At 36.6% G+C, this 27,012-nt stretch overlaps 1 protein-coding gene across 1 annotated transcript in view; it reads right to left on the reverse strand.

The window, feature by feature from the left end:
- LOC145671370 (DNA ligase 3-like) overlaps window positions 1-27,012 on the reverse strand; it is a 965,078-nt gene that overhangs the window by 867,424 nt on the left and 70,642 nt on the right. The gene's annotated exons all lie outside the window — the stretch shown is intronic.

A 27,012-nucleotide genomic window follows, 5' to 3' on the forward strand; every position in this document is an offset into this window, starting at 1 on the left:
CCACACTCACGGTGATGCCAAACACGGGTCTGAATTATGCTAGATTTTTGTAAATTATGCCAAATTTTCAAATTATCTTTCCTAACTAATTTTAAAGACACGCCCCTACTTACCTTCATTATTTTAATGAAGTGTATTAACTGTATTCATGTACAAATTTAATATGACGCTGTTAGGAAGGAAGATAAATGGCACGTTATAGGGGAGGATGGTCGAATTTATATTTTATGAATGGATAACATTTTAAGAAATATATATACAACATGCCGCTTCCGACACAGCCCTGAAGCATTTCTTTTAGTGTATTACTAGTTGTCCCCTGACGCTCAAATCCCTCTCCTCTCAAGTTGTAAATTGAAAGGAACAGAAACATCCCAGATAATCACACATTCAGGTGTCAGTTGGCAGTAATAAAACTATGGGTAAGTAAATATGTTTTGCAGTCACGTTTGCTATTTTTGAACATTTGCGTTTGCTTTGAATTCAACAAAAAATTACAACCGCAGAAATACTGGCTGGTTTCATTGTTCCAACCATCGCTTCAACTAAAAAGAATAATTCCCGACGGTCTTTAAACCATCTAAATTTTCGTTCCTTTTCTTTTTAACAAAGGGTAAAATGAAATTATGCTAGATTTGGCCAGGATGCTAAAGTCAAGATGCTAGATGCTAAATGCTTGTGGATTATGCTAGATCTAGCACCAAGATGCTAGATATGGCTTCACTGAGTCCGCCTGGTGATCGACTATAATCAACAAAAATACTGTACAACAGGTTATAATGTACACGCATGTTCAAAATGATTGTCGCATATCAATAACTGTCTTTTTGTAAGAATATAATTTGATAATGATTTCGCAGGGTACTTTTAATACTAATACTATGTGTATAATTGGGAAATGTATATTTGTTTTAAATTTCATAGGAAAAGAATGATAAATACCAAAATTAGAATGAGTAAAACAAAATGTTGCTAAATGGACAAGAAAGTGTTATTTTCGTTTTATTGTTCTTATTTACTGCTCTTTTGACGTGAAATTTGCCACATACATGTCTTTGTCGATAATACACATACTGATATTATAAGAAATACCGGGTGAATTCATTATCAAATTATATTTTTAAAACAACATATTTATGGACATGGGACAATAATTTTGGACATGAGTATTGTAGTATTACTTTGATTTTTCTGTATTTGTAAAAATATTCTAAATTGTAAAGTTCAATGTTCAAATGTCAATTAGGCCAATGGATCAGGAGGAAGGAAGAAAATTTAAAATGAAATGAAATCTTTGAGTTTTACGTCTCACGGTTATGCCGGTTAGGCTAAAGGAGACGGTGATTATGAGTAATAATTGAAATGGTGGAATGAAGAAAGTGGGAGGAAACGGGAGAACCCCGAGAAAACCCACGAGCACGGTGTTTGTCCACCACAAAGTTCACTTGGCGGGGGCGGGGATCGAACCCGGGACCCCTAGCACCAGAGGTGAACGCTCTACCACTGAGCCACCGCGGCCCCGAAGAAAATTTAAAATATAAAAGAAATTAAAGACATTATACTCTAAGAGAATGTAAATGCTAACGCGTAAACATGTTATAACGCGGAGCTTCTATAAAACACTGACATTGTAATTTCCTGTGTGTTTTCAAGAAATGCTTGGTAGAATCACGAGTTGTCATAATTTCATCTTACACACACATATTGAGCAAGCCATGAAGTGACAAACATCTGATTTCAAAATAATAAAGAATCCAATAAGATGAACAAATTAAAACAAGAAACTGTGAATTCATATAAAACATTAAGATTTGGATGATTAAAGGTCTTTTGGTCCCTCTTCTTTCGTCGCCAGTCTTTCAATCTGACTGTTTTCATTTCATTGACATTTTGTCTCTCGATCATCGGTTCAGGACTTTGACACTCTTCAGTTTTCAATACAAGTCTTACAGCTTCAGTATTGGCTATAGTTTGCTGTAAGCTCTGGTCTCAACTGTAGTCTGAACATACCACACAGTCACTACAACCGTCGTTAGTTAAATCGTATATTTTGAATTTATTCTGAGACCAACTACTTCTCAACATCGACTCATCACAGTCTCCAGAGAGAACGAACCTAAAAGAGCCTACAAGTTCATCACCGCCGAGACTTCAAATCTTTCGCGCAACTACGACAGGAATCAGCGCAGACGGAAACGGGACGAATCGCCAGGAAGCAGATTAAATAAGGTTAGTCCTGCTCATATGTGATCCATGGCAAATCGTGTATTCTGTTAAGACACACACACACATACACTCAACATCCAAAGCGAATTGAAATCACATTAAACCATTTAACCAATTGCATCATGTTTTTCGCTTGTACACTACACAACAAACTAAATGGGGTTAGGCTGATTGAAGTTACTACTCACAATACAGCGTGAGTGGAAATCGCTCACTCTCATTGATATTGGAAATAACTAGTTTTCGCCCCTAAATCATACCAAGGAGAGGAGGAAGCGAAAATACAGTGAAACCTGTCTATTTTGGCCACCATCGGTTCCATTGAAAAGTGGCCAACTTAGATAGGTGGCCAACTTACAGAAAACAAGTGTGATTGGTGTATTTTTAGAATCGGATTTCTAGTATTACTTGATTGTAAAATTTTAATAAGCAGTGGCACGGCAGCTATTTATAAATAATGTATATAGAGTAATCATAAAAATATACAGTACTAGAAAATATTACTATAGCATATTTAATATATGTGCATACATTTCTCTTCCTGAAAACTAGTCTGGTACGTACATTGGATTATTCGGATTGAAAACACAATATCACAAACAACCATGAAATAGAAGCGTAAGCACGCAGTTTATTGAAATTGATATTATAGCACACTGATCTATTTAGATTGGAAACAAGAAAAGCTAAGTTATAAATTGAGAAATTCATATGACTTCTTTTCAGTTGTTACTGAATCGTGGTTCATTCTAGACGTATTTGTTTTATTCTTTTTGGCAGATATGCACGTTCTAATATTGTAGTTAACTACCTCTTGTTAATGAGCTAGAAGTGTTTCCCTCGGAGCAAAAGATGTTTTGGGAAAACCTTGAGGGAATTCATATCTAAAAAAACTCCGCTATCTTTCGACAAGCCGACAGGTGCCAATAGTTGACAATTGAGATGGTTAGTTTTAACCTTGAGAATTTTCCGGCATTACTAAAGCTCCCCACTGATGAGAGGAACTGATATAGTTCAGCCCATACACCTAAACACATGCCTGAAGAAACAGCCCGACTTGTATGAAAAATGATAAAACCACAGGCAAGTTGATCGTGTATGGCCTCGTTCATTCATGTTAAAAGTTTTCAAAATCTTCTGAAAACATGTTTGATGTTTTTGCCGTTCTGCGTGCATGTTTACCGTGTATGGGCTCGTTCATGCAAGGTGGCTGTTTTATATTTAGGTCCGCCAATCACGACAGCGGAAGAAATCACGTGAGTCTCTCTCTCCTCCGTCGCATGCCAAGGTCGTGCAGTTGCAGAAAGAAAAAGCACGCGTTTCCTCGTCCTCCACATTTCTCCAACTATTTTCAGTATGTTGGACAGCACGTTGGTACGTGTGTGGGCAAAAAATTTTTTCAAGATGTATGATGAAAGAAACCTTTCATACATGTTGGTAATGCAAGTGCGTGCGTCTATGGCGCGCTAATGGTTTTACCAAAACAGACAGGGTCAACAAATACATACAACCATTTCCTGAATTCCTGTACGTGCTTTTTCTTATTCACATCTTCCTTCATCGCCCCTTTATCAGGGTAGTCTTCTGGTCATTGACCTCCAAGAGCAAATCATGTGAATCCTTGCTTCTTTTCTCCAGTCACAAATATAGAACACTTGCCTCTCATATGGGAATACGAAAGGGTAAAGAAAAATAACAAAACGGTATTTTGCGTGGCCAAAATACGCAGGTAAATTTATCATTATCATCATAGGATAAACATTGCTTCAGTGTGGCCAACTTCCAAGATAGACAGGTGGCCAACTTATAGAGTAGTAAGTAACGAGTGTCCTATGAGAAAATGCAGGTTCAAGACGAACTAGGCCAAGATAAGCAGGTGGCCAAGTTGACAGGTTTCACTGTATTTTGTTTGATTTCCCTGCTCCCTTATTTATTTATTTATGAACAAAGTTTCATACAGCACTAAACCAATTCTTATAGAAACTGAAGAACATAACAATAACAAATAGAAAAAAGGAGATTATACTAACACAAGAAGGTTCACCTCTAAATTTACAATGTTCTCTTCAGTTCAGTTCTAAAATTTCGTTCAGAAGTAAAAATATTACATCTTGTTAACAATGTATTGTAATCATGCGCTAGTCGGTAAAACAAGGAGCGGTTTACAATAGATAATCTAGGTGTCTCGGAAGTTAGGAAATTAAGAGAGCAAGTTCGCCGGAGAGGAACTCGAATATTAATCTGCAATAGTAAAAACTCGGAATCAATTTTATCATCGATAATCTTATATCGGTAAAGTAAGTCCGCAGCTCGGCGCCGTTTGTCAGGGGTACGTAAGTTAATTAAAGACATTACTTCTTGTCTCGAATGATCACGTAATTCGGAAATTCTAAATCTAACTATGGCTATCATCATCATCATCATAGGTATTCTGCCTTTATTGGCAGGTCACTTGCCGCAGCTGAGAAGCTTCCATGCTCCACGGTCCTCCGCTAACCTCTTCGTCTTCGCGTATGATCTTTCCGTTTTTATATCATCCATTAATTGCAGTCTCCTTCGCCCCCTCCCTCTCTTTCCCACCACCATACCCTCTAGGACGTCCCTCATGATACAATCTCTTCTTAGGCAATGTCCCAACCAGTTTCTCTTCCTCTTCCTAATTATATCTAAAAGTGTTCTTTTCTCACCCACCATTTCTAACACTCTCTCATTCGTTTTCCGCTCGACCCAACTAATTCTTTCCATTCTTCTCCACACCCACATTTCGAAGGCTTCCAGTCGATTTTCGTCACCTTTACGTAATGTCCACGTTTCCGCCCCATACAGTACAACACTCCAAACGAAGCATTTTATGAGTCTTTTTCTCAACTCTTTGTTCAAGGTCCCACAAAACAGGCTTTTCTTTCTTTTAAAGGCTTCTTTCGCCATTCCTATCCTTGCTTTTATTTCACGTTCGCATTTCATGTCATTACTAAGAATACTACCCAGGTATCGAAAACTATTCACTTGTTCTATTTTCTTCTCTTCTACTTTTATATTTGACACAGACCCCTTCGTTCCAATCACCATGGCTTTTGTCTTTCTAACAATTATTTTCATCCCATATTCTTCAAAGCCCTTTCTCATTTTTTCCTAACATTTTATTGATTTTCTTTTCAGATTCTGCAACAAGCGCCATATCGTCTGCAAATCTTATACATCTAATCATTCTACCTTCTACCGAAATGCCATCATCATCATGTAGGCTCTTCTTCACTATCTCTTCTAGATAGACATTAAATAGTGTTGGCGAGAGGCAGCATCCTTGTCGAACTCCCCTTCCAAACTATGACTATAAAGAAGTTTAAAAACGAGTCAATACGTGATAGACTATTAGGTAATGCCATATGCCATACAGGTGAACAATATTCAATGATCGGGCAAATCAAAGCCTTATAAAACATTACAAGGGCAGGGAGACTTCGTATTTCATGAAATCTATAAAGTAGTCCAAGTAATTTCATAGTTCTGGATGAGATCAAAGAGATGTGATCCGCAAAGGAGAATTTTTCATCAAAGACAACACCCAGATCTTTTTGAGATGAAACATGTTTAATACGTACATTGCCGACATTATATGTTTGAAGAAGTACATTCCTTTTTAAAGACATACAGAGGGTTGGGGATTAAAGCCAAATTCCAGTTAGTACACTAGTTACTTAGCATATCTACGTCATCTTGTAGTAAACGAGCGTCATCAACAGACTTAATGACTCTAAAGAGTTTAGTCATCAGCAAAAAGCAATATATTTGATGAAGAGGACGAAAAGATGTTATATAAGTCGTTCATATACAGTAAGAACAAACGTAGACCCAGCACTCTCCCCTGAGACACTTGGGATAAGATGGGGCTATACTAAGATAGGGATCGAGAAACAGTAACGCGTTGTTCTCTCCCTGAGAAATAACAATCCAGGAAAGAGAGGATCTGCCCATGAACATTATACCTATTGGAGAGTTTGTAAAGAAGCAATTTGGTATTTATAGTGTCAAAGGCCTTTGATAAGTCAAAGTAAATATCATCAAGCTGGGAGTTAGCCGTAATTGTTTGGGACGCATGGGTGACTAACACTGACAAATTAGTTATATACGAAAGTCCAGGTAGGAAACCATACTGAAAACTGCTTTAGAAAGGTTTGACAAAGCTGTATAATCTGTCTTTAACTATTGTACAATCTGTCTTTAATTCTCAGATTGTACGAAATAATTTTGAAATTTTCTTGCACTGGATTGTCATTTCTAATCTGATAAGAAATGCATCTGATACGACAATCTTAAACTGACAGGACAGGGGTTCAATCGTGGTAAACGTCGAGAACGGTTTCAAAAACTTGCAGAATAATTTGCTTATATGATAGTTAGACATTGGATTTTCAGGCACTTAAAATTCATGAAATATGCATGCAACTATGCTGTTAAATGTGTTAAATATGCACCAAGTTTGCAATAAAGGAGAGATTTTCGAGCATGCAACAAAGTTGTGACAGAAGTTTTGTAGGTGAAATATAACATTAAAAATGTACTTTGCCTTTCAGGGACTTCTCAGAATTTATTTTTATGACAATTTATGCGCCTCTAACTTTTAAATAAAACATAAATTATGAGACAAAAATAAACACAGTGATATAAGAACATGATATTTAGATTTTCTTCTTATTTGTATTTTAGAGTGCAGTTGCTTTACAACAAAATAATATGAACCTCACTTTTCTACACGTTTCCACTGCACAAAATTTGTTTTTAGGGATTTATCCACTTCTGTAATTATCCTCACAGTATATCACAAGATGATCCTCTTCATGTTTTGATGTCACTTTCTGAGACTTATACAAAAGGTCAGAAAATGATCTGTTAACATTACTGAACAATATTTTCGGAGAAAAGCAAGTCTAATAAAGTACGGGACAAAAATAACATCCAAAAACGTTATTAATGTTAATGACGATTTTGGGTAATTTATTTGTGTCCTGTACTGTATTTTCTGGGAAGTTGAAATTTAACCATTGAAGGTATTTTCCCATCGCTTCAATTGTTTTGTAGTCGAGTTTCTACTAATAACTTCCGTCAATTTCTTTTCCATAGATCTCCCAAATTTACCAGGAAATGACTGGAACTCGTGGTGAACTTCATCAACTAGAGCTAGGCATACACTGAGCAGCATTCTTCACGTCACTTGTTTCTGAATTAATGTCGGCACGATATTACAATGCCTTTATTATTATTCGATTTATCTTAACATCTTGGTAATTGTAAGATTCTTTGCTCTCCTGATAAGTTGCTAACATTATTGGTCCTCCATAAAGTAGGCATTGTTCCATCTTCCCATGCAAAAAAAAAAAAAAACTTTCTGTTACATAGACATGTACACGCATTGAAAATACAGACTGAAACTGGATTTATCCCATGCTATATGTATATATCTGACATAAAAACTTCTAGAATATGTTCCTAAGCACTAATATACAGTATGCTCTAACGTTTGAAATATGCATTCATATTCACTATAAAATTTCAAATTCGACCTGCATTATCGTTGTTAGAAACTCCTATTAAGTTTAATACAAACGCATGTAAGTAAACAAAATATGCATTTGCATAAAAATCCGTTGTCTAATGATAGTCTATGGTGGGGCTAATACATCAAGTCTCTTTTCGTTGAGGTGAACTATCACTGTGGATCATAACAGTGCCGAACTCGATGACATACAGCCCGAACGAGTCCTAAAGAACTCAGCGATGGTCATTATGTGTCATGATACACGAAAATGCAATATCGCTCAATGAACTCTTCACTCTCCCTGTGAGTTGCAATATACAATCCTTCCTGACTACTATTACCACAAGAGTTGTTCGCACTTCGAAACTTTAATTTCATACCACAAAACTAAGTAACTACATATTTTTTGTTTTTCCTTCTTTCTATGTCTAGGAGCAGTAACAGACAGAATCTGATCTACTGTGTGTTTCAGATGTAAAGCATCACGGGCAATAGCCAATGGTGCGCGATATTCCGCGCGGTGTTGCCGGATCATGGAATCCCCTTTCCCTTCTCGCTCTTCCTCCAGTTGAGATTATGACACATACATTGCCAACATTATTCGCAATGTAAATGTACTATTCCAGCAAACTCAAAAATTTTGACTGTGCATCCTAGAAGTATATATAGCAATTAAATTACTTACCTATTAACTTTTCCAGTGGATATGCTAAACACTCGTCTTCAACACTACTTTCACTATCGTCTATGTCAGTTAATATTTCGTCATTGTCTGAATCTGAGTCTTGTAAATTTATTATCATGGGCTAAAAAATGTAAACACAAAAAATAATTCTTCGAGACTGATTTCGTAGCACTTTATTTTTTATTTTTATTTTTTTTTAAAAAAGCTCCGCACTTGTACTCGGTTTGCTTAAAGACATTGTCAACTATAATTTTGGAAAAAATGAAATGAAATTTTTGAGTTTTACGTCCCACGGTTATGCCGGTTAGGCTAAAGGAGACGGTGATGATGAGTAATGAATGAAATGGTGGAATGAAGAAAGTGGGAGGAAACGGGAGAACCCCGAGAAAACCCACGCACACGGTGTTTGTCCACCACAAAGTTCACTTGGCGGGAGCAGGGTTTGAACAACTATAATTTTGAACAAAAACCAACTACCACGAAAGAAAGTAACCCAGACACTGATGAATTCTGTTTATGCTAGAAGAGAAGTTACGTTCCAACACAACTAGCACCTTTGTTTCCTTCTCAGTTTTCATAACAAATAACATTCTTGGGCTTGGTCTAGGTCACACAAAAGCAATTCGTCTGATTTCTAAGCAAGTCCATATGATCGAGTTTCTTTTGGGTTACGATAATTTACGACACCATTCAGACGCCTGGTGCTTTTGAATCCCTGCTGGAGGAGGAAAGAGGGAATAAGTGGTCGCATATATGTAAGGTAGTGAAACGTAAAGGTAAAAAAAGAACATACTGCGTTTTTTCTGTCCAATAAGGAAGAATTTATCCTGAAGTAAATTTCAAAACAATATTACGAACTTCCCATACTTTGTTCTTACGATGTTAGGCATATTATATATATATATATATATAAATGAATCAGATTCCAAAGGCGTGTAGCCACAGGGAAAAAGGGGACCCTGTCTTTCCAAACTATTTCGAACTCCAAAACGAGGTTCGTGGTATGTGTTTAATAAACTTATTTAATAGTTAATGCAAATGAGGGACGTTTATAATAAAATATGAAAATTTTAAAAAAATCAAACATCATCAATACGGTTTCTGTACCTAATTAAAACAACTAAAATTAACCATATGCTTTATATTCTCATTTCCCTAACTGAAAGCACACCGTATGAACTCTATTAGATTATTGCATAATAATATCTGAGTTGATATTTTTTTCGAGTTTTTTTCCTTCACTATTTTAACCTATATAAATACAGTCAGATAAACAGACTGCTATAAACAGCATTTGTTTTCTTATGAATAGCTAATTGATTTTATCTACAATCCAGTTTTCAACTCAGTACTGTCATGATCCGTCTTTTGATAAGGTAGCATTGTGAAAATATAACATGTGCATATTATGTATGGTGAGTTAAAATGCTCTCATATTCTGAAAGAGATCTTTGTTCTCTTTTAAATGTGTGAAAAGCTTTCCTCCCCCTGAAAGTAATGTTCCCCTACAACAACCTGCTGGTTACACCCATGATTATTCTGTAATAAAAGTTGAGTTCTATTTCCAAATTGAAGAAAAATCCACTGGAAATTAGACGCGGGACTCATCGCTCATTTTACTAATTGTTTTATATGGAAACCTTTAAAAGCGTGTATCTTAACAACCAGTTGACATAAACAGATGTAGTTTTCACGTATGTGTTCGTAATTCTTTTCTCTACTTCGCAAAGTGAGCAGTTGATGTGCTGATACAATATTTCTAATAAGCGCCTCTGGTATTGTCAAGATTCGCAGTAGCGCGAGAAGTCAGCGTGCAGGACTGCTTGTCGCGAATTGTCAACACCGCTCAAAGCCAATTGGATGTCGCGTGAAGCCAACTCAAGGCCATGCCGCTTATCATTTGAAATCTGCAATAATGCACTATCTAATTAATCTATTGCAGTAGGTCGCAACTTAATTCTTATCACGACCTCCATTTTATCACATTCTCTTGCCAGAGACCTCATTATAATTTCTGGTTTATAATAAGCTTGTGTGGGATTTTTAATATAGCTATTGCGGTGATCTCACGATATCCATCTATTTCTATAAAAGTAGAATCTTTTTTTTTTTTTTTTTTTTTTTGTATATAGCGGATATAGTAACTTTCCAAAAAGCGAATGAATTAAAACCAAGTTTGAGCAGTTCATTCATATTACAAATATCGAATCCGATCCATCATACTGTCTCAAAATGGAGGTAACTTGAAAATTTTAAAACTTCATAACTAGTTAATTCTTATAACCTGGAAGGGCTGTCCAGTTTAATCTGCAAACATCCGAAAGTGGTACAAGAGCAGATGGTTAAGTACAAGTCTCTACGATGAAAGCGCTTGTTCAAGATGAAAATTAAACCCCTTAGTTGAAGAGGCCATCAAAGTAATTGATCTACGCCCACAGAGTCTTGACCAACTAATAGAATTATCGTGGAACAAATCGTTGCAAACTAGTTTTCCATAACGAAGACTTGGACAAGTTCTGGCTGAAGAGGAGAGAAGAATATTCTGGTCTGGTATCTGCTGCTTTAAAAGTAATAATTCCATTTTCTATATCGTACCTGTGCGAAAGTATTTTTTCTTCCATGGTAAGCATTAAAACAACGACAAGAAATCTCTTATCAGGTCAAAATTTCTTGATAATGTGCGTCTCGAAGACTGAACCGGAGATTGCCGCACTTGTGAAATCACACCATGCTCAGGTATCTCATAAGCTTTCAATTTTAATTGTATTTCAATATGCAGGTTTTGTTGCATTTGTATTTTTTTCTGGTATTTCAGTATGCAGTTCTCATTAGTTTCGTATCGTACCTCTTTCATTTAAATTTACTTTTAAACAACTCTACATCTGTTGAAAATGTTTAGTAGATCTATTTTTTGTTCTTCTTAACAGTAAAAATAAACATATGTCTATCAGAACAAAATTCAAAATAATATTAAAAATATTTTTCGGCATTAGATTCTAATTATATTTATCTCTTCCACTTATCTTCACGACCTTCATGAAACCCTCTCGCGACCCCTATGTGTCGCGTCCCCCAAGCTGAGAAACCCTGATCTATTGCTTCACACTCTCTCTATGAGTTACAATATACAATCCTTCCTGACTACTATTACTACAAGAGTTGTTCGCACTTCGAAACTTTAATCTCATACCACAAAACTAAGTAACTACATATTTTTTGTTTTTCCTTCTTTCTGTTTACGAGCAGCAAAAGACTGAATTATCTGATCTAACGTACTATCTAATTAATCTATTGCAGTGGTTCGCAACTTAATTCTTATCACGACCCCCATTTTATCACATTCTCTTGCCAGTGACCCCTTTATAATTTCTGGTTTGCAATAAGTTTGTGTGGGATTTTTAATATACCTATTGCGGGGATCTCATGATATCCATCTATTTCTGTAAAAGTAGAATCCATTTTTTTGTATATATTATTGTTTCATTTTGTTTTCTTAGCATTTGTCCGAAAGACAGATTGTATACCTAATAATATTACTAAAATATAGAGAGCTTGAACTTATAATCCTTTGCATCGTAAATGCGAATCAACCAACACCTCATATAACATTAACATTCAAAAATTAAGGTAATCTACATATTATATTTTTATTCTAACTCCATTATATAGAAATTCAATTCACCTTAAAATATCATTATAATGTAGGATTATTATAAAGACGTGACCCAAATGCGTCTTCCGTCATGTGATTACACTATTGGTTTATTCTTAAATATTTTACATTTTGGGGAACTTTATGAGAGGATTTTTTAAAACCATACGTTAACCAACTACTTTACTACGCTCTTGATAGCATAATCTAAACTAGTAACTTGTAAGAATATTCTAGCTTCATAAATCGATTGCCGTTTTTACTTTATAATAATCAACGTTAAAACCGGAACTGGTTGGTTTATGAAATTTCTGGGTTGAAAGAGAAATGAAATGAAATCTTTAAGTTTTACGTCCCACGGTTATGTCGGTTAGGCTAAAGGAGACGGTGATGATGAGAGATGAGTGAAATGGTGGAATGAAGAAAGTGGGAGGAAACGGGAGAACCCCGAGAAAACCCACGAGCACGGTGTTTGTCCACCACAAAGTCCACACGGCGCGAGGGTTGAAAGAGAAGTTGATATCTACTCTAAGAACACTAAACAAACAAACTAACAAACAAACTATATGGCCTACAGGACCCGAAAGTGCAATGCTGCGTTCACAAAAGCTCTCCATTGATTCCTGTTCTTAGTCAACTGGATCCAGTTTCTACTTTCTATTCCTATTTTAAGCAAGATCCATCTTAATATTGTCCTCCCATCTGTGTCTAGGTCTTTCAATGGTCGATTTCCGATTGGATTTCCAGTTAAAACTTCGAAAGCGTTTCTACTTTCTTCCATTGTGACTACACGACCTATCCGCCAGTCTCTCCTAGACTTGATGACTCTAACAATGTTTGGTAAATGCTATAAATTACCCAGTTCCTTCTTATCAAACTTCTGTCATTCCCCATTCCCGTTCCCCTTGAGTGCGAATATTCGTCTCAGGATCTTGTCGGGTTCAAACCCTGCTCCCGCCAAGTGAACTTTGTGGTGGACAAACACCGTATGCGTGAGTTTCCTCGGGTTTCTCTCGTTTCCTCCCACTTTCTTCATTCCACCATTTCATTCATTACTCATCATCACCATCTTCTTTAGCCTAGCCGACATAATCGTGGGACGTAAAACTCTAAAAATTCATTCAAATACTTTCAATCTGCAATCTCTTAAGAGTAAGCTACTATGTTTCGCAAACATACAGAACAACAGGCATAATCATCATTTTATATATTTTAAGCTTCAAATTTTTCGACAGAAAACAAGAGATTTTGAACTGAATAATAATACGAATTCTCTGGTTTCAGTCGACATTTATTTCTTCGTGAATATGGTTTTCGTCTGTTAATACTGATCCTAGATATTTGAAAGTATCCACTTTATTAAAAGTATTATTGGATCTTTTAACGCTTGACTTGACTTGACTTGATTTTGAGTTTAACGTCCCTTTCAGCAGCGAGGCTATATGAGACGTGGATCTACTGATTAACGTGGAATCCGAACTACATGAGCTCTCTCCGGGAATCGAACCCGGGTCTCCCACGCCAAAGGCACGTATGCTAACCGCTTAGCCAGGGAGGGATCTTTTAACGCATCCATAATTTGCCGTATTACGATCCAGACAAACTTTCGTGTATTTAGTTTTCTTTACATCTAGAATGTTAAATCGATTTTAAGAACTTCTCCTTATCTCTTGTTGTTTTTGCTTTATCGAATGCTGTAGTGTATTTTTATTACTTCTGGTTTACAAACTTAAGGATAGAGATGAAAAATGTATTCTTGTAATACTTAATCGATTGCTGAAAACCGCTTCTAGCAATTCCCGTTTCACTCTATAGTGATTAACCCAAACAAAAAACGGATAGTTGAAATCTATCACTTTTAGTTTGAATGTTACTTCGAATCAACGAACTTCATACCTTTGGGTTGCCATTCCTCACGGAATCGAGACCTGCATTCAGGCGTCCCGAAAATATTTCTCTTGACGCTTAAATGTTCTGGATGTCAGTGAGGAAAAAAAAAGGGAAGGGAATTATTATAGTTTGCTTTCTTCACAAGATTAGATATAGTCTATACTCTTCAACTTCTAAGTATGGCAATTCAAAAGTCGAAGAAAAAAAACTTGAATACATACAACACGGATTTAATTAAGTTCACGATTTAGCTACTTTGAATGAACGAAACATTTGTTTCATTGGGCTAGGGATAAAAGGTTTTACTGCTCAATCTTATTGTTATATCTAGACTGTTTCAATCAGCATTTTGCTTTTAAAATATTTTGATCATTAATGTCTGACAGATATTTTTTTGTAATTTTCCGTTGACTATTCAAGAAGAAAAATATATTGTTTTAAGAGCCTTCCTTACTAAAAATAATACAAAATCTACCACTTTTTCTTTTGCTTGTTTATTCATAACTGAAAGGAGATAACAAAATGCAACTTACCACAATCATAGATAATGTTATTGTATTTTACAACATAAAATATGAACCTGAAGAATGTTCAGTGTTGCCACCCATAGAAATTACAGTGTTGCAGGAATAACAATTTCCCCTAAAATCTAAGTTAAGGCAGGGACTAGAGGAACGATGTCAACTGCATTTGATTACATATCATTGTCTTGGAATCCTGTGAACTACTTCTTAAATAATACTTGTACTTAGTTTGCAATAAACAAAATAGTTTTAACATATAGTTATTAAAATTAAATAATAATGCTATTTCAAAAGTAGTTCAGAGCAAACCAAAACATCATGATACGTAAACAATTGCAGTTGAGTTCGTTCCTCTAGACTCTGCCTTAACTTAGATTTTAGGGGAATTGTTATTCTGGCAACACTGTAATTTCTATGGATGGCAACACTGACCATTCTTGAGGTTCATATTTTCTGTTGTACAATAACATTATCTATGATTGTGGTAAGTTGCATTTCGTTATCTTCTTTCACTTAGGAATAAACAAGCAAAAGAAAAATGGTAAATTTTGTATTATTTTTAGTAAAGCAGGATCTTAATTAATAAAACTGAATAGACTACAATGGGAAAATATGGGAGTATTTTTTTTTTTTAAAAATATAGAAACTTATGAGGCGAGGAAAACGTATTTTTTGAATTATTTGCGGCAGATTTATTTTTCCTTCTTTTTACGCAACAATGATTACGGGTTTTCTTTGGCCCTTGTGAGCCACAACTTGAATGAGCCTTGAATGAGCTAAAACAGACTCTGAAAGCCACGAAACATAACAGACCCTGAGAAATTAAGAAAAACAATTTTTCTTACCAGGAAGGAGGGGGCAAATCACCTGCTTACATTTGCTTAACTAGAGAGGATAAGGTCTACTAAAATGAGTAAAAATGTGATTACGTAATACTTGAACAACTCTATGTAATGGAGGAAAGTAAATTAGTGTATACTACTTCTTTTCATTTTAAGCATTTCAAAGATTCTCGTAATTTAGTAGCGTCCTGGATTTTTATTTTTGAGATATGGCAACCCTATGATACCCAAATTTGACCCTCAACACGTTGGCTAAAATTGATGGGGATTCATCAAACAGTTCTTGAGAGATCTTTTTCTCTCGGGCGGATGGAAACGCGGACAGATATGATAAATATATAAGGGAATTTTGATAAACCGATCTCCTTACAAAGATGTCAAAAAAAAAAAAAAAAAAAAGCGAATATATACTCACAAACAGCTAATGTGTTGGAAAACTCGACAATTTAAACGAAACATACATATAATAGTAGTTCTGGTCATGCGTTTAGTTTGAGACTATATATTATGTGTTTTCAAAGTCCAACGTGATATTGAATGCTACAACTCTTTCTAAACTCGCCTCCAGAAGTTTCTTCCTGTCACGAATCTCAACTTTCATTCAACAAATTATTATTTTTTTTTTCAAAAGCCACTTCAGCAAAGTGTTTCGTGTGTTTCTCTACCTTGTTGTTCAAAGGAATGATTAATATGGCTTCAGTTTCTTTTGTTGTGAAAAGTATCAGTTCGTGTATGTATAATATAGAAAGTTTGAAGTAAATTTAAACGTAAAAGGAACTTGCATATTAACCACTGAAACAGAAACGCTTTCTTTATATTTCCGCTGTCTTTAAATGTCAAATCCTAAGACAAAACTGATTTGAAACAACTCACTTATTTTCACAAATTATTAAACAGAACAAATCACTGATTTCATAGGTCTTCCATAACGTTAATATTTCAAACGTGCTTGTATAAGCTAAAGTCGTACATTTTACTTATTCAAATGTAACACATTAATTAAACCTGTGTACAGAGAATATTGGCATTTCAAAGAACTATACACACAACTCTGGCAATACGAACATATAGTACTTTGCACAGTGTTATCAGAATAGGACACCATAATTGATTGATATTTCGCGTCGGTTTTAATCGAAAATAGTAATGAATGTAACTTTCACCTTCTCAACGGTCAGAATATTTTCATCTTTCGAAAAAAAAAAAAAAAACAATGAAAAGCACAATTTTTCTTCGAGCTTTTTTTGTGTGTGTTTTGCATTCTTATGCAACGCCAAGGTCATGAAAGATGGAAGGTCTATTAACGTAGACTCCGCCAGTGGCGTATTTAGGGGGCTTCCGGGCTTAAGCCCCCCCCGAAATCTTACTATAGTAAAACATATGAAATATCTTGCAGAATTTTCACATTTTCAGGCAAAGCCCCCCCCCCGAAAGTTAGCAAAGCCCCTTCCGAAACAAAATCGTAAATACAAACTGCTCTGCATTAATATAGCGATTTGGATCTGGTGTACTTCCTTGTCGGTAGGTTCATAGGCCACGTAGCCGAGACAAGAAACAACACTTCTCGTTTAATTTTCGAAACGACAAAGGGTAGAGCGAGATAAGGCGGTGAAAAGTGCCCTTACACGGATTGCTGTGATATTTATACGAAAGGTATCTCATATCCAAAGATAACTATGGCCAGAAAATCAACTTCAAATTCCTTTGAATTTCGAAGTTATTGTTGAAAATTCAAAAATAAAAAAATATTCATATCTCGGAAACGACTTAAGTTACAAGGATGAAACAAAATATGAATGTACTTTGTTTGAAGGAGGCCCGGGTTCGATTCCCGGCGGGAGCTCATGTGGTTCGGATTCCACGTTAATCAGTAGGTCCACGTCTCATATAGCCTCGCTGCTGAACGGAACGTAAAACTCAACTCAACTCAACTCAACTTTGTTTGAAGGACCCTACCGGAAACAAGAAACAACGTATTTCGTTCTTCAAATTTGTAGCGAAAACCGTGTCGAAAATATTCGATATTAACTATTTTTGCTATATCTTTGAGTAACCACCTTCTGTTTTGCACCAAATAAGCAGCACCAACACAGCTATAGTATATTTTCATCACGGTTTGATACTCGCAGTGCAACTTGGTGTAAAATGATGAAAACCAAAGTTGGGCTCGCCTGGAAGATATGTAACCAACATTACACCGTACATGTTTTGTCCAGCACGAATACTGCCAGAAGTCAAAGATGATCGAGTTTGAGTTCTGACTTGTTATGAATAGCTCTACATGACAATATAGCTATCATAAACGTATCTCTTTGAGAAATCTCGTGAAAGCGCTAGTGCCCCTGATAATCGAACTGTCATTCAACTACTGTTACGTTTCTGTTTAAATATTTTACTGGAATTCGAATAGTGTTAATAAGCTGGAAAGTGAGTAGCAAGTTTCCGATATGTGTGCATCTGTCATAATGTCCTTGAAAAAAAAATAATTTACCCTATAACTTCAGAGTTGCGATCTGTTTGCCAGAAAAACTCATATATTATAAAACCTATTGTGGCAACGAAACTTCAGAATACTGTTGACCATTTGGTACCAATCTTTATTGGAAGATATATTCGACACGGCAAGAGATCGAATAATGAGTATGAACGAAAATCGTACTCTAGACAAAAAGTTGCCTCTATGTAAGCCATTTACTATTTATAATACGATTGGTTATATTGTAGATATGCTGGGGCCATATACTGCAATCACAAATGATACAGCAATAGTAAAATGTGTGTTTCAAGAACTTAACGGCCAAGCGATTCTCATGGCCCAAGATGTGTGAATCGCAACTTTCTGGATATAACTGAATATTTGAAAGAAGGAGGATTTACAGTTTTGATGCCTACACTGAAAGGTAAGCGCAGGCAATTGATTACGGCTGAGGCAAATTTTTCCCGCTATGTTACAAAAATTCGCTGGGTTGTCGAGGCCGTTCATGGTATTACTGCACAAGTATTGTCTTCTATGTCACCAACTCGACAACCGGTTGCTTCCTCAATTTGGATTGTTATGCCGGCTAGCATCTTTTTTTACATAATACTTTTGGTAATCTTAATTCTGACGATAGCCTCGACGAGAAACTTCAACAAATGGAACGACAGCACATCGCAGAGAAAAATTAGGATTAGAAGTAGAAGAGCATGTTTGGGACAGGTGTACACGCTCTTTCGCAAAAGTCACATCTGTGGACATCCTGGACTTCCCGGAGTTAACAGAAAGAGACCTAAATTTTTTACAAATGTAACGCGTGTTGCATATCTTTCTGGCGCGCCAGATTTTGATTTTCGTTATTTTTACATCAAGTTGCACCGCGAGTATCAAACCATGATCAGAATATATTATAGGTAATTTGGTGTTGCTTACATGGTGGAAAACAGAAGGTGGTCACTCAAAGATAAAGCAAAAATATTTGAATTCGAATATTTTCGACGATCTTTTCGCTACAAATTTGAAGAACGAAATACATTGTTTCTTGTTTCAGGTAAGGCCCTTTAAAGAAAATATATTCATATTTTGTTTCACCCTCGTAACTTAAGTCGTTTCCAAGATATGAACATTTTTTGATTTTCGAATTCTCAACGATAACTTCGAAATTCAAAGGAATTTGAAGTTTATTTTCTGGCCAAAGTTATCTTTCATATGAGATACCTTTGGTATAAATATCACAGTAATCCGAGTAAGGGCAATTTTCACCACCTTATTCGGGTAACCATTTCTCGTGCCTCGCGGGCAGCACTAGTTCACCCAAATGTTAGAACTGTAACACTGTTTTTCCCTAACACTGTTAGATCTCTAACATTGTAACAAGATTCGTAGTATCATCATTATCATAGGTATTCTCCCATTGTTGACAAGTCACTTGCCGCAACTAAGAAATCCCCATGCTCCACGGTCTTCTGCTAAACTCTTCGTCTTTACATACGATTTTCTGTTTTCATATCATCCATTAATTGTAGGCTCCTTTTCACCTCCCTCTTTATACTGCCACCATACCCTATAGCACGCCCCTCATGATACAGTTCCTTTTTAGCCAAAGCCCCAACCAGTTTTCCTTTTTCTTCTTAATAATATCTAAAATTGTTTTTTTCTCCTCCACCATTTCTAATATCCTCTCATTCGTTTCTCGCTCGATCGAACTAACATATCGCGTTCTCTCCATTCTTCTCCATACTCGCATTTCGTAAGTTTCCAGTCGTTTTTCATCATTTTTGCTTAATGTCCATGTTTCCGACCCATATATTACAATACTCCACACTAAGCATTTTATGAGTCATTTATGATTCGTAGTATAAAAACTGTAAAGTGATCAACTGATTACACGAACGTAATGAAGAACATTTATCAACATTTAAAGATATACAAGCCATTAAGCAATATATTTCAAACATAAATATGATTCAATATTGTTACGTATATCACACCTCTCGTGAACATCTCGTAACACAGAGAAATTCCGGCAACTTGTACATGAAAGTAAGAATAAAAAATCAGAGTATAAACTTTGTATATCAGTTTACAAAACCATACGAGAAAAACTTCGAGACGAATCTTCTGTAAAATTTACGTGACGAGACGAGAAAACTTTATTTCTTGTCTCGTCTCGTCTCGTCTTGAGCGCAACACTAGCTGGGTTATGTGAGTATGAGTACGCCACTGTATCAGGCCTAATCACAAGCAAAATACATACTGTATAAAAGTGATACGATCTATAGAAATGAAACAATCTTCACCAAACTTACATGGAGACAAACCTTATACTGCTTAGTAAGGATGTGAAATATGTGAATAGCCCAATGGCTCCTTGCTTACGGACAATTAAAGTTTGGGTTTGGAAGTATAGTATGTTGTAAGCGATTCACAGAATACATTTGATTTTGTCCGAACTCACAGAATGGATGGAAGAAGGTACACAGCGAAAAATGATGGTTTTAAAAGAATTCAATTTTAATATAGGGTACTGGTCTCAGCCTGACTATCACCTTCGCGTATTATTTCGACATCAAAAGTCTAGTGTTGCGGTTAACACAAGCCAGTGATCTCAGCATGACTATCACTTTCGCGTATTATTTCAACACCAAGAGTCTAGTGTTGCGGTTTACACAAGCCAGTGATCCCAGCATGACTATTATTTTAGTATATCATCTCAACACAAAAGCTTCGGTTAACACAGGTCTGGCATTCCCGATATGACACACAGACGGCATGAAAGAAACACAACTAGGCGCGGTGGTGTTCCAGAACTAGGTGAACGGACACACTGACGCGGAAAAAAATAGGAAACAGCATCACGATGATCTTTCTATATACACCATGTGTGGGTTGTAACAACCCAACTATCATGGTGAAAACCAGCAAATTGAGATAATAATATTAACAACTTATTATTCGTCAGCGATCAGCCGAATCTTTCGCTTGCTAAGAACAATCAGGTAGCAAATATATATAATCTCCGAATCTTTTGCTTGCTAAGAACAATGACGTAGCAAACATATAACAGCCGAATCTTTCCTTGTAAGAATAATGTGATAGTCATCTCTTCTAATGCACTATCGTAGTCGCCATTTCCACTATGACTACACACACAAGAGAATATCCCATGAAGTGTGGTCACATGAATGCTGACTGTTTTCCTGTATAGTAGGTGCCTTAAATCACAGGGTTTCTCAAAATATACAATCTGCTCCGGAGGTACAAATGAGGGAGTGTGATGTAAGATGTACTGGGCGGCCGTCTCATAGGATCACGGCCACCAATCTACTCCTGGGAGTTTCGCATTCAGTCTGTGATGCCCACTAGTGTCATAATGGGGAGGTACCCCATCATGCTGAAAATCTGATGGGAAGTTGCCGTCTAGTTCAGAAGGGAAGGAAACAAATGTTTCCGTAGGAGCGTCAGGTAATGTTGTGCTATTAAGGTAGTATCGACGAAAGGTTAACCAATGATGCAAGTATCCAACATGTCACACCACCATTACCTTTATAGGACTATGTCCCTTACTCTGATCAATCAAATTTGGTCACTGTCACATCAATACCGACGATTATTCCAACTGACCTCACATTCAAAGTAGGCCTCGTCGCTGAAAGGTATGCTATGTGTAAACGAGGAATCCAGTTCATATTGGTTCATGCCCTACTTGCAGAACTACCTGTCGATCTGGGTCATCGTCATTCATGTTATATTTTAAGTTTGTAAAGATGCCAGAGGTTGGTTTGCAATAGCCAGACAATGGACAACTGATTGACACCATTTTCCGGTGAGAGAAAGGAGTACTGCATTTGGGACTCTTCACGAACAATACTAGAACCGTCGCTGCTGTCTCCTCATTGGTGCCAGACTTTTGCTGCCCACTACGTTCGCTATCATCCACATGTTATTCCAGTGCCACAGTGCTAGTTTCTGCGAATTCAATGATCACGTACGCGATCACCAGTAGCGTAGCCAAGATGTGTGTTTGGGGGGGGGGGCAAGTGCTGTTATAGGTAGGCTACATATAAAAATTACAAACAAAAAATATATAAACATAAAAATATATAAAAAATTACAAACATCAAAATACCAAAGTACATTGTCGAACCTCTTTGGGGGGGCGGCCCCTCTAGCCTCCCTTCCTACGCCACTACGCTGTGCGATACTGGATGTCTGGGTAACTTTTGTTATGGTACTTTGTAATGTCTCTGGAACTGTTTTCCCGGATATGGGACGGTTTCTATCTTCTGTTCCTTTGTCAGAAGCACCTTAGATCACTTGTAAGAGTAAGAATTTCTGTCAGTAACAATAAGACTTGGAATTTTCATAACGTGTAAACCATAAAAGTTATATATATATATAAAAAAAACAATTATATATTTGAATTCCTGAACTCAAACTGGTATTGTTACTTGATATGCAATATTCCTCTCTTTCCGTTTGAAATTTCTAACTTGCTTTTAAGAGGTGACAATATACACTGCCAGTTGTGGACTCTCCCTCCATTACTATCTCTCATTAACATACTTCAAATTTTATTCTCATGTTTTACCATAAAGAGGTGTAAAATCTTTGACTCACCCTGTATTATAGATCATTCGTTCATTTAAAAGACATAAAAAACCACTTAATTCTGTTACAGCATTCTAAACTGAAATTATAATGGCCTCTATTGGTGCAGTACCAAAAAAACAATGAACTTAAGTTTTACTATATGCTTGATTCCAAGAAAAAAATGGAATCAATATGCTTAATGGTTTTTAGTATGTTTGCTTGTATTTATATTTGAAGGGGAATAAAGCTGAGAGTGAGTTTCACTCTTGGCAGCAATAAGTATCGATACGCAAATGTATGCGAGAGAAACAGGATATTGTTTTAAATTTGCTACTCAAATTTAGTTATGCAACAACTAAAAAGGCTGCTAAAAAGATAATAATTATTTTTTTCTATTTTTGTTTCAAATTTTACGTTATTTCTTTGGCATTGGTAAAAACAAAGAAAACATTGTTTTTCTGAAAACAAAAACAAAGACAAAAGTTTAACCATGACTTTTATAATACCTACTATCAGTGGCGTATTTATGGGGGGCTTCCGGGCTTAAGCCCCCCGAAATCTTACTTACTATAGTAAAGTATATTTATTTTATTGGATATCCAACAACAACAATAACAATGGAAAGGATTTTGGAAGATATCGGCCAGGGCCTGTTTAGTAGGTACCATCCCGGCATTTGCCTGGTAGGACTGAGGGAAACCCTGGAAAACCTCAGACAGGATGGTCGGCAGCGGGATTCGAACCCACGACCTCCCAAATGCGAAGCCAACGCTCTACCACTTGAGCTACTTCGCTCGGTTAAAATCTTGCAGAATTTTCATATTTTCAGGCAAAGCCCCCCCCCCGAAAGATAGCAAAGCCCCTCCCGAAACAAAATCGTAAATACGCCACTGCCTACTCTCCATTGTAAAACAAACCCGGACTCACATGCACTAAAGGCACGCCAACATCAGGGAACAAAATAATCGATTTTCGTCTTTAAAATGATCGTATATTACAAAAAATATCGTATAAGTATTTGTTATGCACATGATAATTGTAGGAATAGGTATAATACTACTATATAAGTATATACATCCTATAGTAGTATATATATAGACTGTATACAACTATAATGTAATATATAATACTACTAATAATAGCAATAATATATATTATAAACTTATCTAGTAATCTTCAGTTTCGAACTCCGTCACTGTCCTCATCATTCTTCCCTTTATTCTTATTAACACTACACTGAACAACAACAACCCTAAAAGCACAATCACATAGCAGGCATATTCCTATCATGTTCCCTCAGGTACATAGGAATGTGTCCAGTATGTGCCTTATGCACCTTTGAGAGAGAAATCACATGGATTGCAAGTGATAGTCACAATGTCCGCCCATAGGCACATGCCTGACATGAACCTGGGGAACGTGCCTAGTATGTTCTAGTTGTTCCCCATACCGTAAGCGTCAATGAATCACAAGATTACTCCACCAAAATATGTTAAATCGCCTATATGCGTAATGCGTTTACAGTAAGGCGAATCTAAAAAACACTTTAAACAAGTAAAAAATATGTACTCCAGGCTGGGCGCGAACCACCAACTTTTGGATTACTAGTCGCGTGCTCTACTGACTTGGCCACGGAGACGAAGGAGACAATGTCGCTTGTAGAGTGATAAATTGTTAAGTTCTTTTGAATTTGGCTAATCAGAGTGCTCCTTTAACTGCGTATATTCGACGATAACCGTTTGGGATCAGATAAAATCTACTCGCCATGTAATTTTATAACAAAATGACGAGTGTCTCTTTACTTTATTTCATGGTTCTTCCATAATCACTTTCAAATGATCGGCAACAGTTGCCATTTAATAAAGTTAATGCGTTTGTTGCTTCTAATACACAATCGCTTAGAAAAAGAAGCAAAAAATGCATCAAATGTGGGAGATGAATTTAGAACACCTAAATGTAGCATGCCTAGCACATCTTGTGCTGTTAGAGTATCTGAAACAGTATGTACCCAAAGGACGTAGCTAGAACATGACAGATATGTCCCAAGTGACGACATAAAAACAAATGACTGTTTTTCACTGTAAGAGTGCCAGGTATATAAATGCTATATTTGTGGTATATAGTTGCAAATATCAATTAGGTGTAACAAGTGCCTAGAACTATAGGTAGCTGAAATACGTACTTAGCACATGAATATCAAATGTACCAAGTGTTCGGTACCTAAAAAGTAAGTACATCCTGTGCTGTTAGGGAATATTCCCCCCAAGTAAACGTAAATGAATTTAAAGAATTGATGCAGGGTTCCCATTTGCCAATTCTCAAATCGTTATTAATTTATTTAGCGAGAATAACTGTTAAAAATCTCAGTGTGTGAGTTTTATAATTATCGAATGCACATTTAACACTTATTTGCACATACAAAAACTGCAAAAAAAGTGTGCGTTTCAAAATTATCATATATTCTTCTATTATCGCAAAGGCATTATCGCATACAATAGTGTTTCTCAAAGTGTGGGTCGTGACCCATTGGTGGTCCGCAGACTGTTTTTTGGTAGATCGCGAGAAGTTCTTCCTTTTATTTATGGAAATTTTATTTTCATGCAAAAACATATGTTGTGAAGTATTATTTAGAAGATAAAAATTGGAAGCGTTTGTAAATGAGATGAAAACTAAGTGGTTACTGAGATTCTGCGCTGTTGTACAGTCAGTAGAGATGCTGGGTTAGGAAAGAAAGAGATTGAGTGACTCAAAATTTGTCACGGTGTAGGGCATTGCGACTTGCTCGATTGTCACCAACTAATATTCTTGTACCGACAGGGCCACTCACTATATTCATAAATTTCATTACAATTTATTTTGAAAGTGATATATATATCGGGTGTTGCAAAATAAGTGTTACAACTCTTGGGAGGTGACTCCTGCCACTGAGACAAAAAAAAAAAAAAGTTCTCTTGAACTTTCGGCTATCGGGGATAGTTTCGGATCTACAAGGTGTCGAAAGCGTGGGAAAATGACTTTCGGACGCCAATAGTTCGGAAACTATCCAACGTAAAGTGGGCGGGTAAAAAATTCCCTGAAGAAGTCATACCTGCTGTATTGAATTTTGCATGTTTCACAATCCTACCATGCACGCGCAAGAGATTCCCCAAAGGAACGTAGGCAGTACCGGATAATCTGCCAAATGAAAATTGGTCTAAATGGATATGAATTGATAGGCTTTCTAGCAGGTAACAATAATTCGTTTGTATTAAGTCGATACCTGGAACAAATAAAAATGGCGGACAGCTTCATGCCCGTTATGTGTGGTTGCATAATCACCAGGTACAGATGCTGGCCAACAGTGACGCTCTGAGTATTAAGTGTAGCGAATTTGTACTCAAATGCTCTAGAAAGACATCTGGAGTGTCGGTAGTGCACAACAGATGAAGCAGGGTGATTCACGTGTGTGGAAACAACGAAAAATGCCCAGATATGCACTCATACTCAGTAAACGTGAGTTCAAAGCGTCGGAAATGTAAGGATTAGCGTCAAGAACATGAAAGCCATTGCCAATTCACCAATACTATTCCCTCAAAAAGATGCAATATGATGTGCATGGTTGCATACTAATAAGGATGCAAGGCCAAGTTGAAATTGTGCAAGGGGACTCACTAAGAAACTGCGTAAACTAAATTAATGTCACTAGTGGGATCGCATGATCGTTATTGAAATGTGGTCAATGTGTGTATTGATATCGACATGTAGTTAATGGACAAATGTCAACATGTCCCACTACTGCTGGGACACCGTCCCACAAGCGAAAAATAGGAAAATAACTACTTGGGTCTTGAATCTGAGGCCGTGGGCTCCCATTTGAATTGGAAACTGCGACCACGCGAGCGAAAGCGAGCGCTCTAGCCCTGAGGCTCGAGGGAGCCTTACTTTCTCTGTATTCATTTCTTTGAGGAGTACCCACTTTGTTTGGCAAGCGCTCTTGTACAGCCTCCCGATATGCTTGTGTCTTTCATTTTGTTACTCTTACTGGACAGTTGTAAACAATCAGAGCTTTAAGACGTTTCTTCCTACTTCTCATGTCATTTTATTTTCCATATGTATGGTGTTCCAGCTGTAGTGTTACATGGGCCAATTGGTTCACTTTCGTCTTTGTCTTGACATGTTCACTGTGTGTAAGATAATAATTTCTGGAGGTATTTTCCTATATTTCGAGTACATCATATATCCCAGAAGACGTGGAACATGATACAAGTTTGTTATTTTCACGCTCTATCAGAATTTGAACCATGGATTAAGATATTTCTTTTCATATGTGTCGACTGTGGGACAATGTCCCAAACAAAGAGGGACATTGATACAATCGTGTTCTAGTTACGTTATACCAAAAAATGCACCAGATATAATAACAAAATGTACAACGTTATTTTCCTAATTTTCGCACGTGAGATGGTGTCCCAGCAGTATGAGACATGTTGACATTTGTCCAGTAGTTACATATCGATATCAACACTAGCCACAGTTCAATATCGATCATGCGATCCCACTAGTGACATTCCTTTAGTTTCCCCAGTTTCTTTGTGAGTCCCCTAGCACA

This window comes from Thermobia domestica, chromosome 15 (genome assembly GCF_964235325.1).
Source record: "Thermobia domestica chromosome 15, izTheDome1.hap1.1, whole genome shotgun sequence".
NCBI classification, from domain to species: Eukaryota; Metazoa; Arthropoda; class Insecta; order Zygentoma; family Lepismatidae; genus Thermobia; species Thermobia domestica.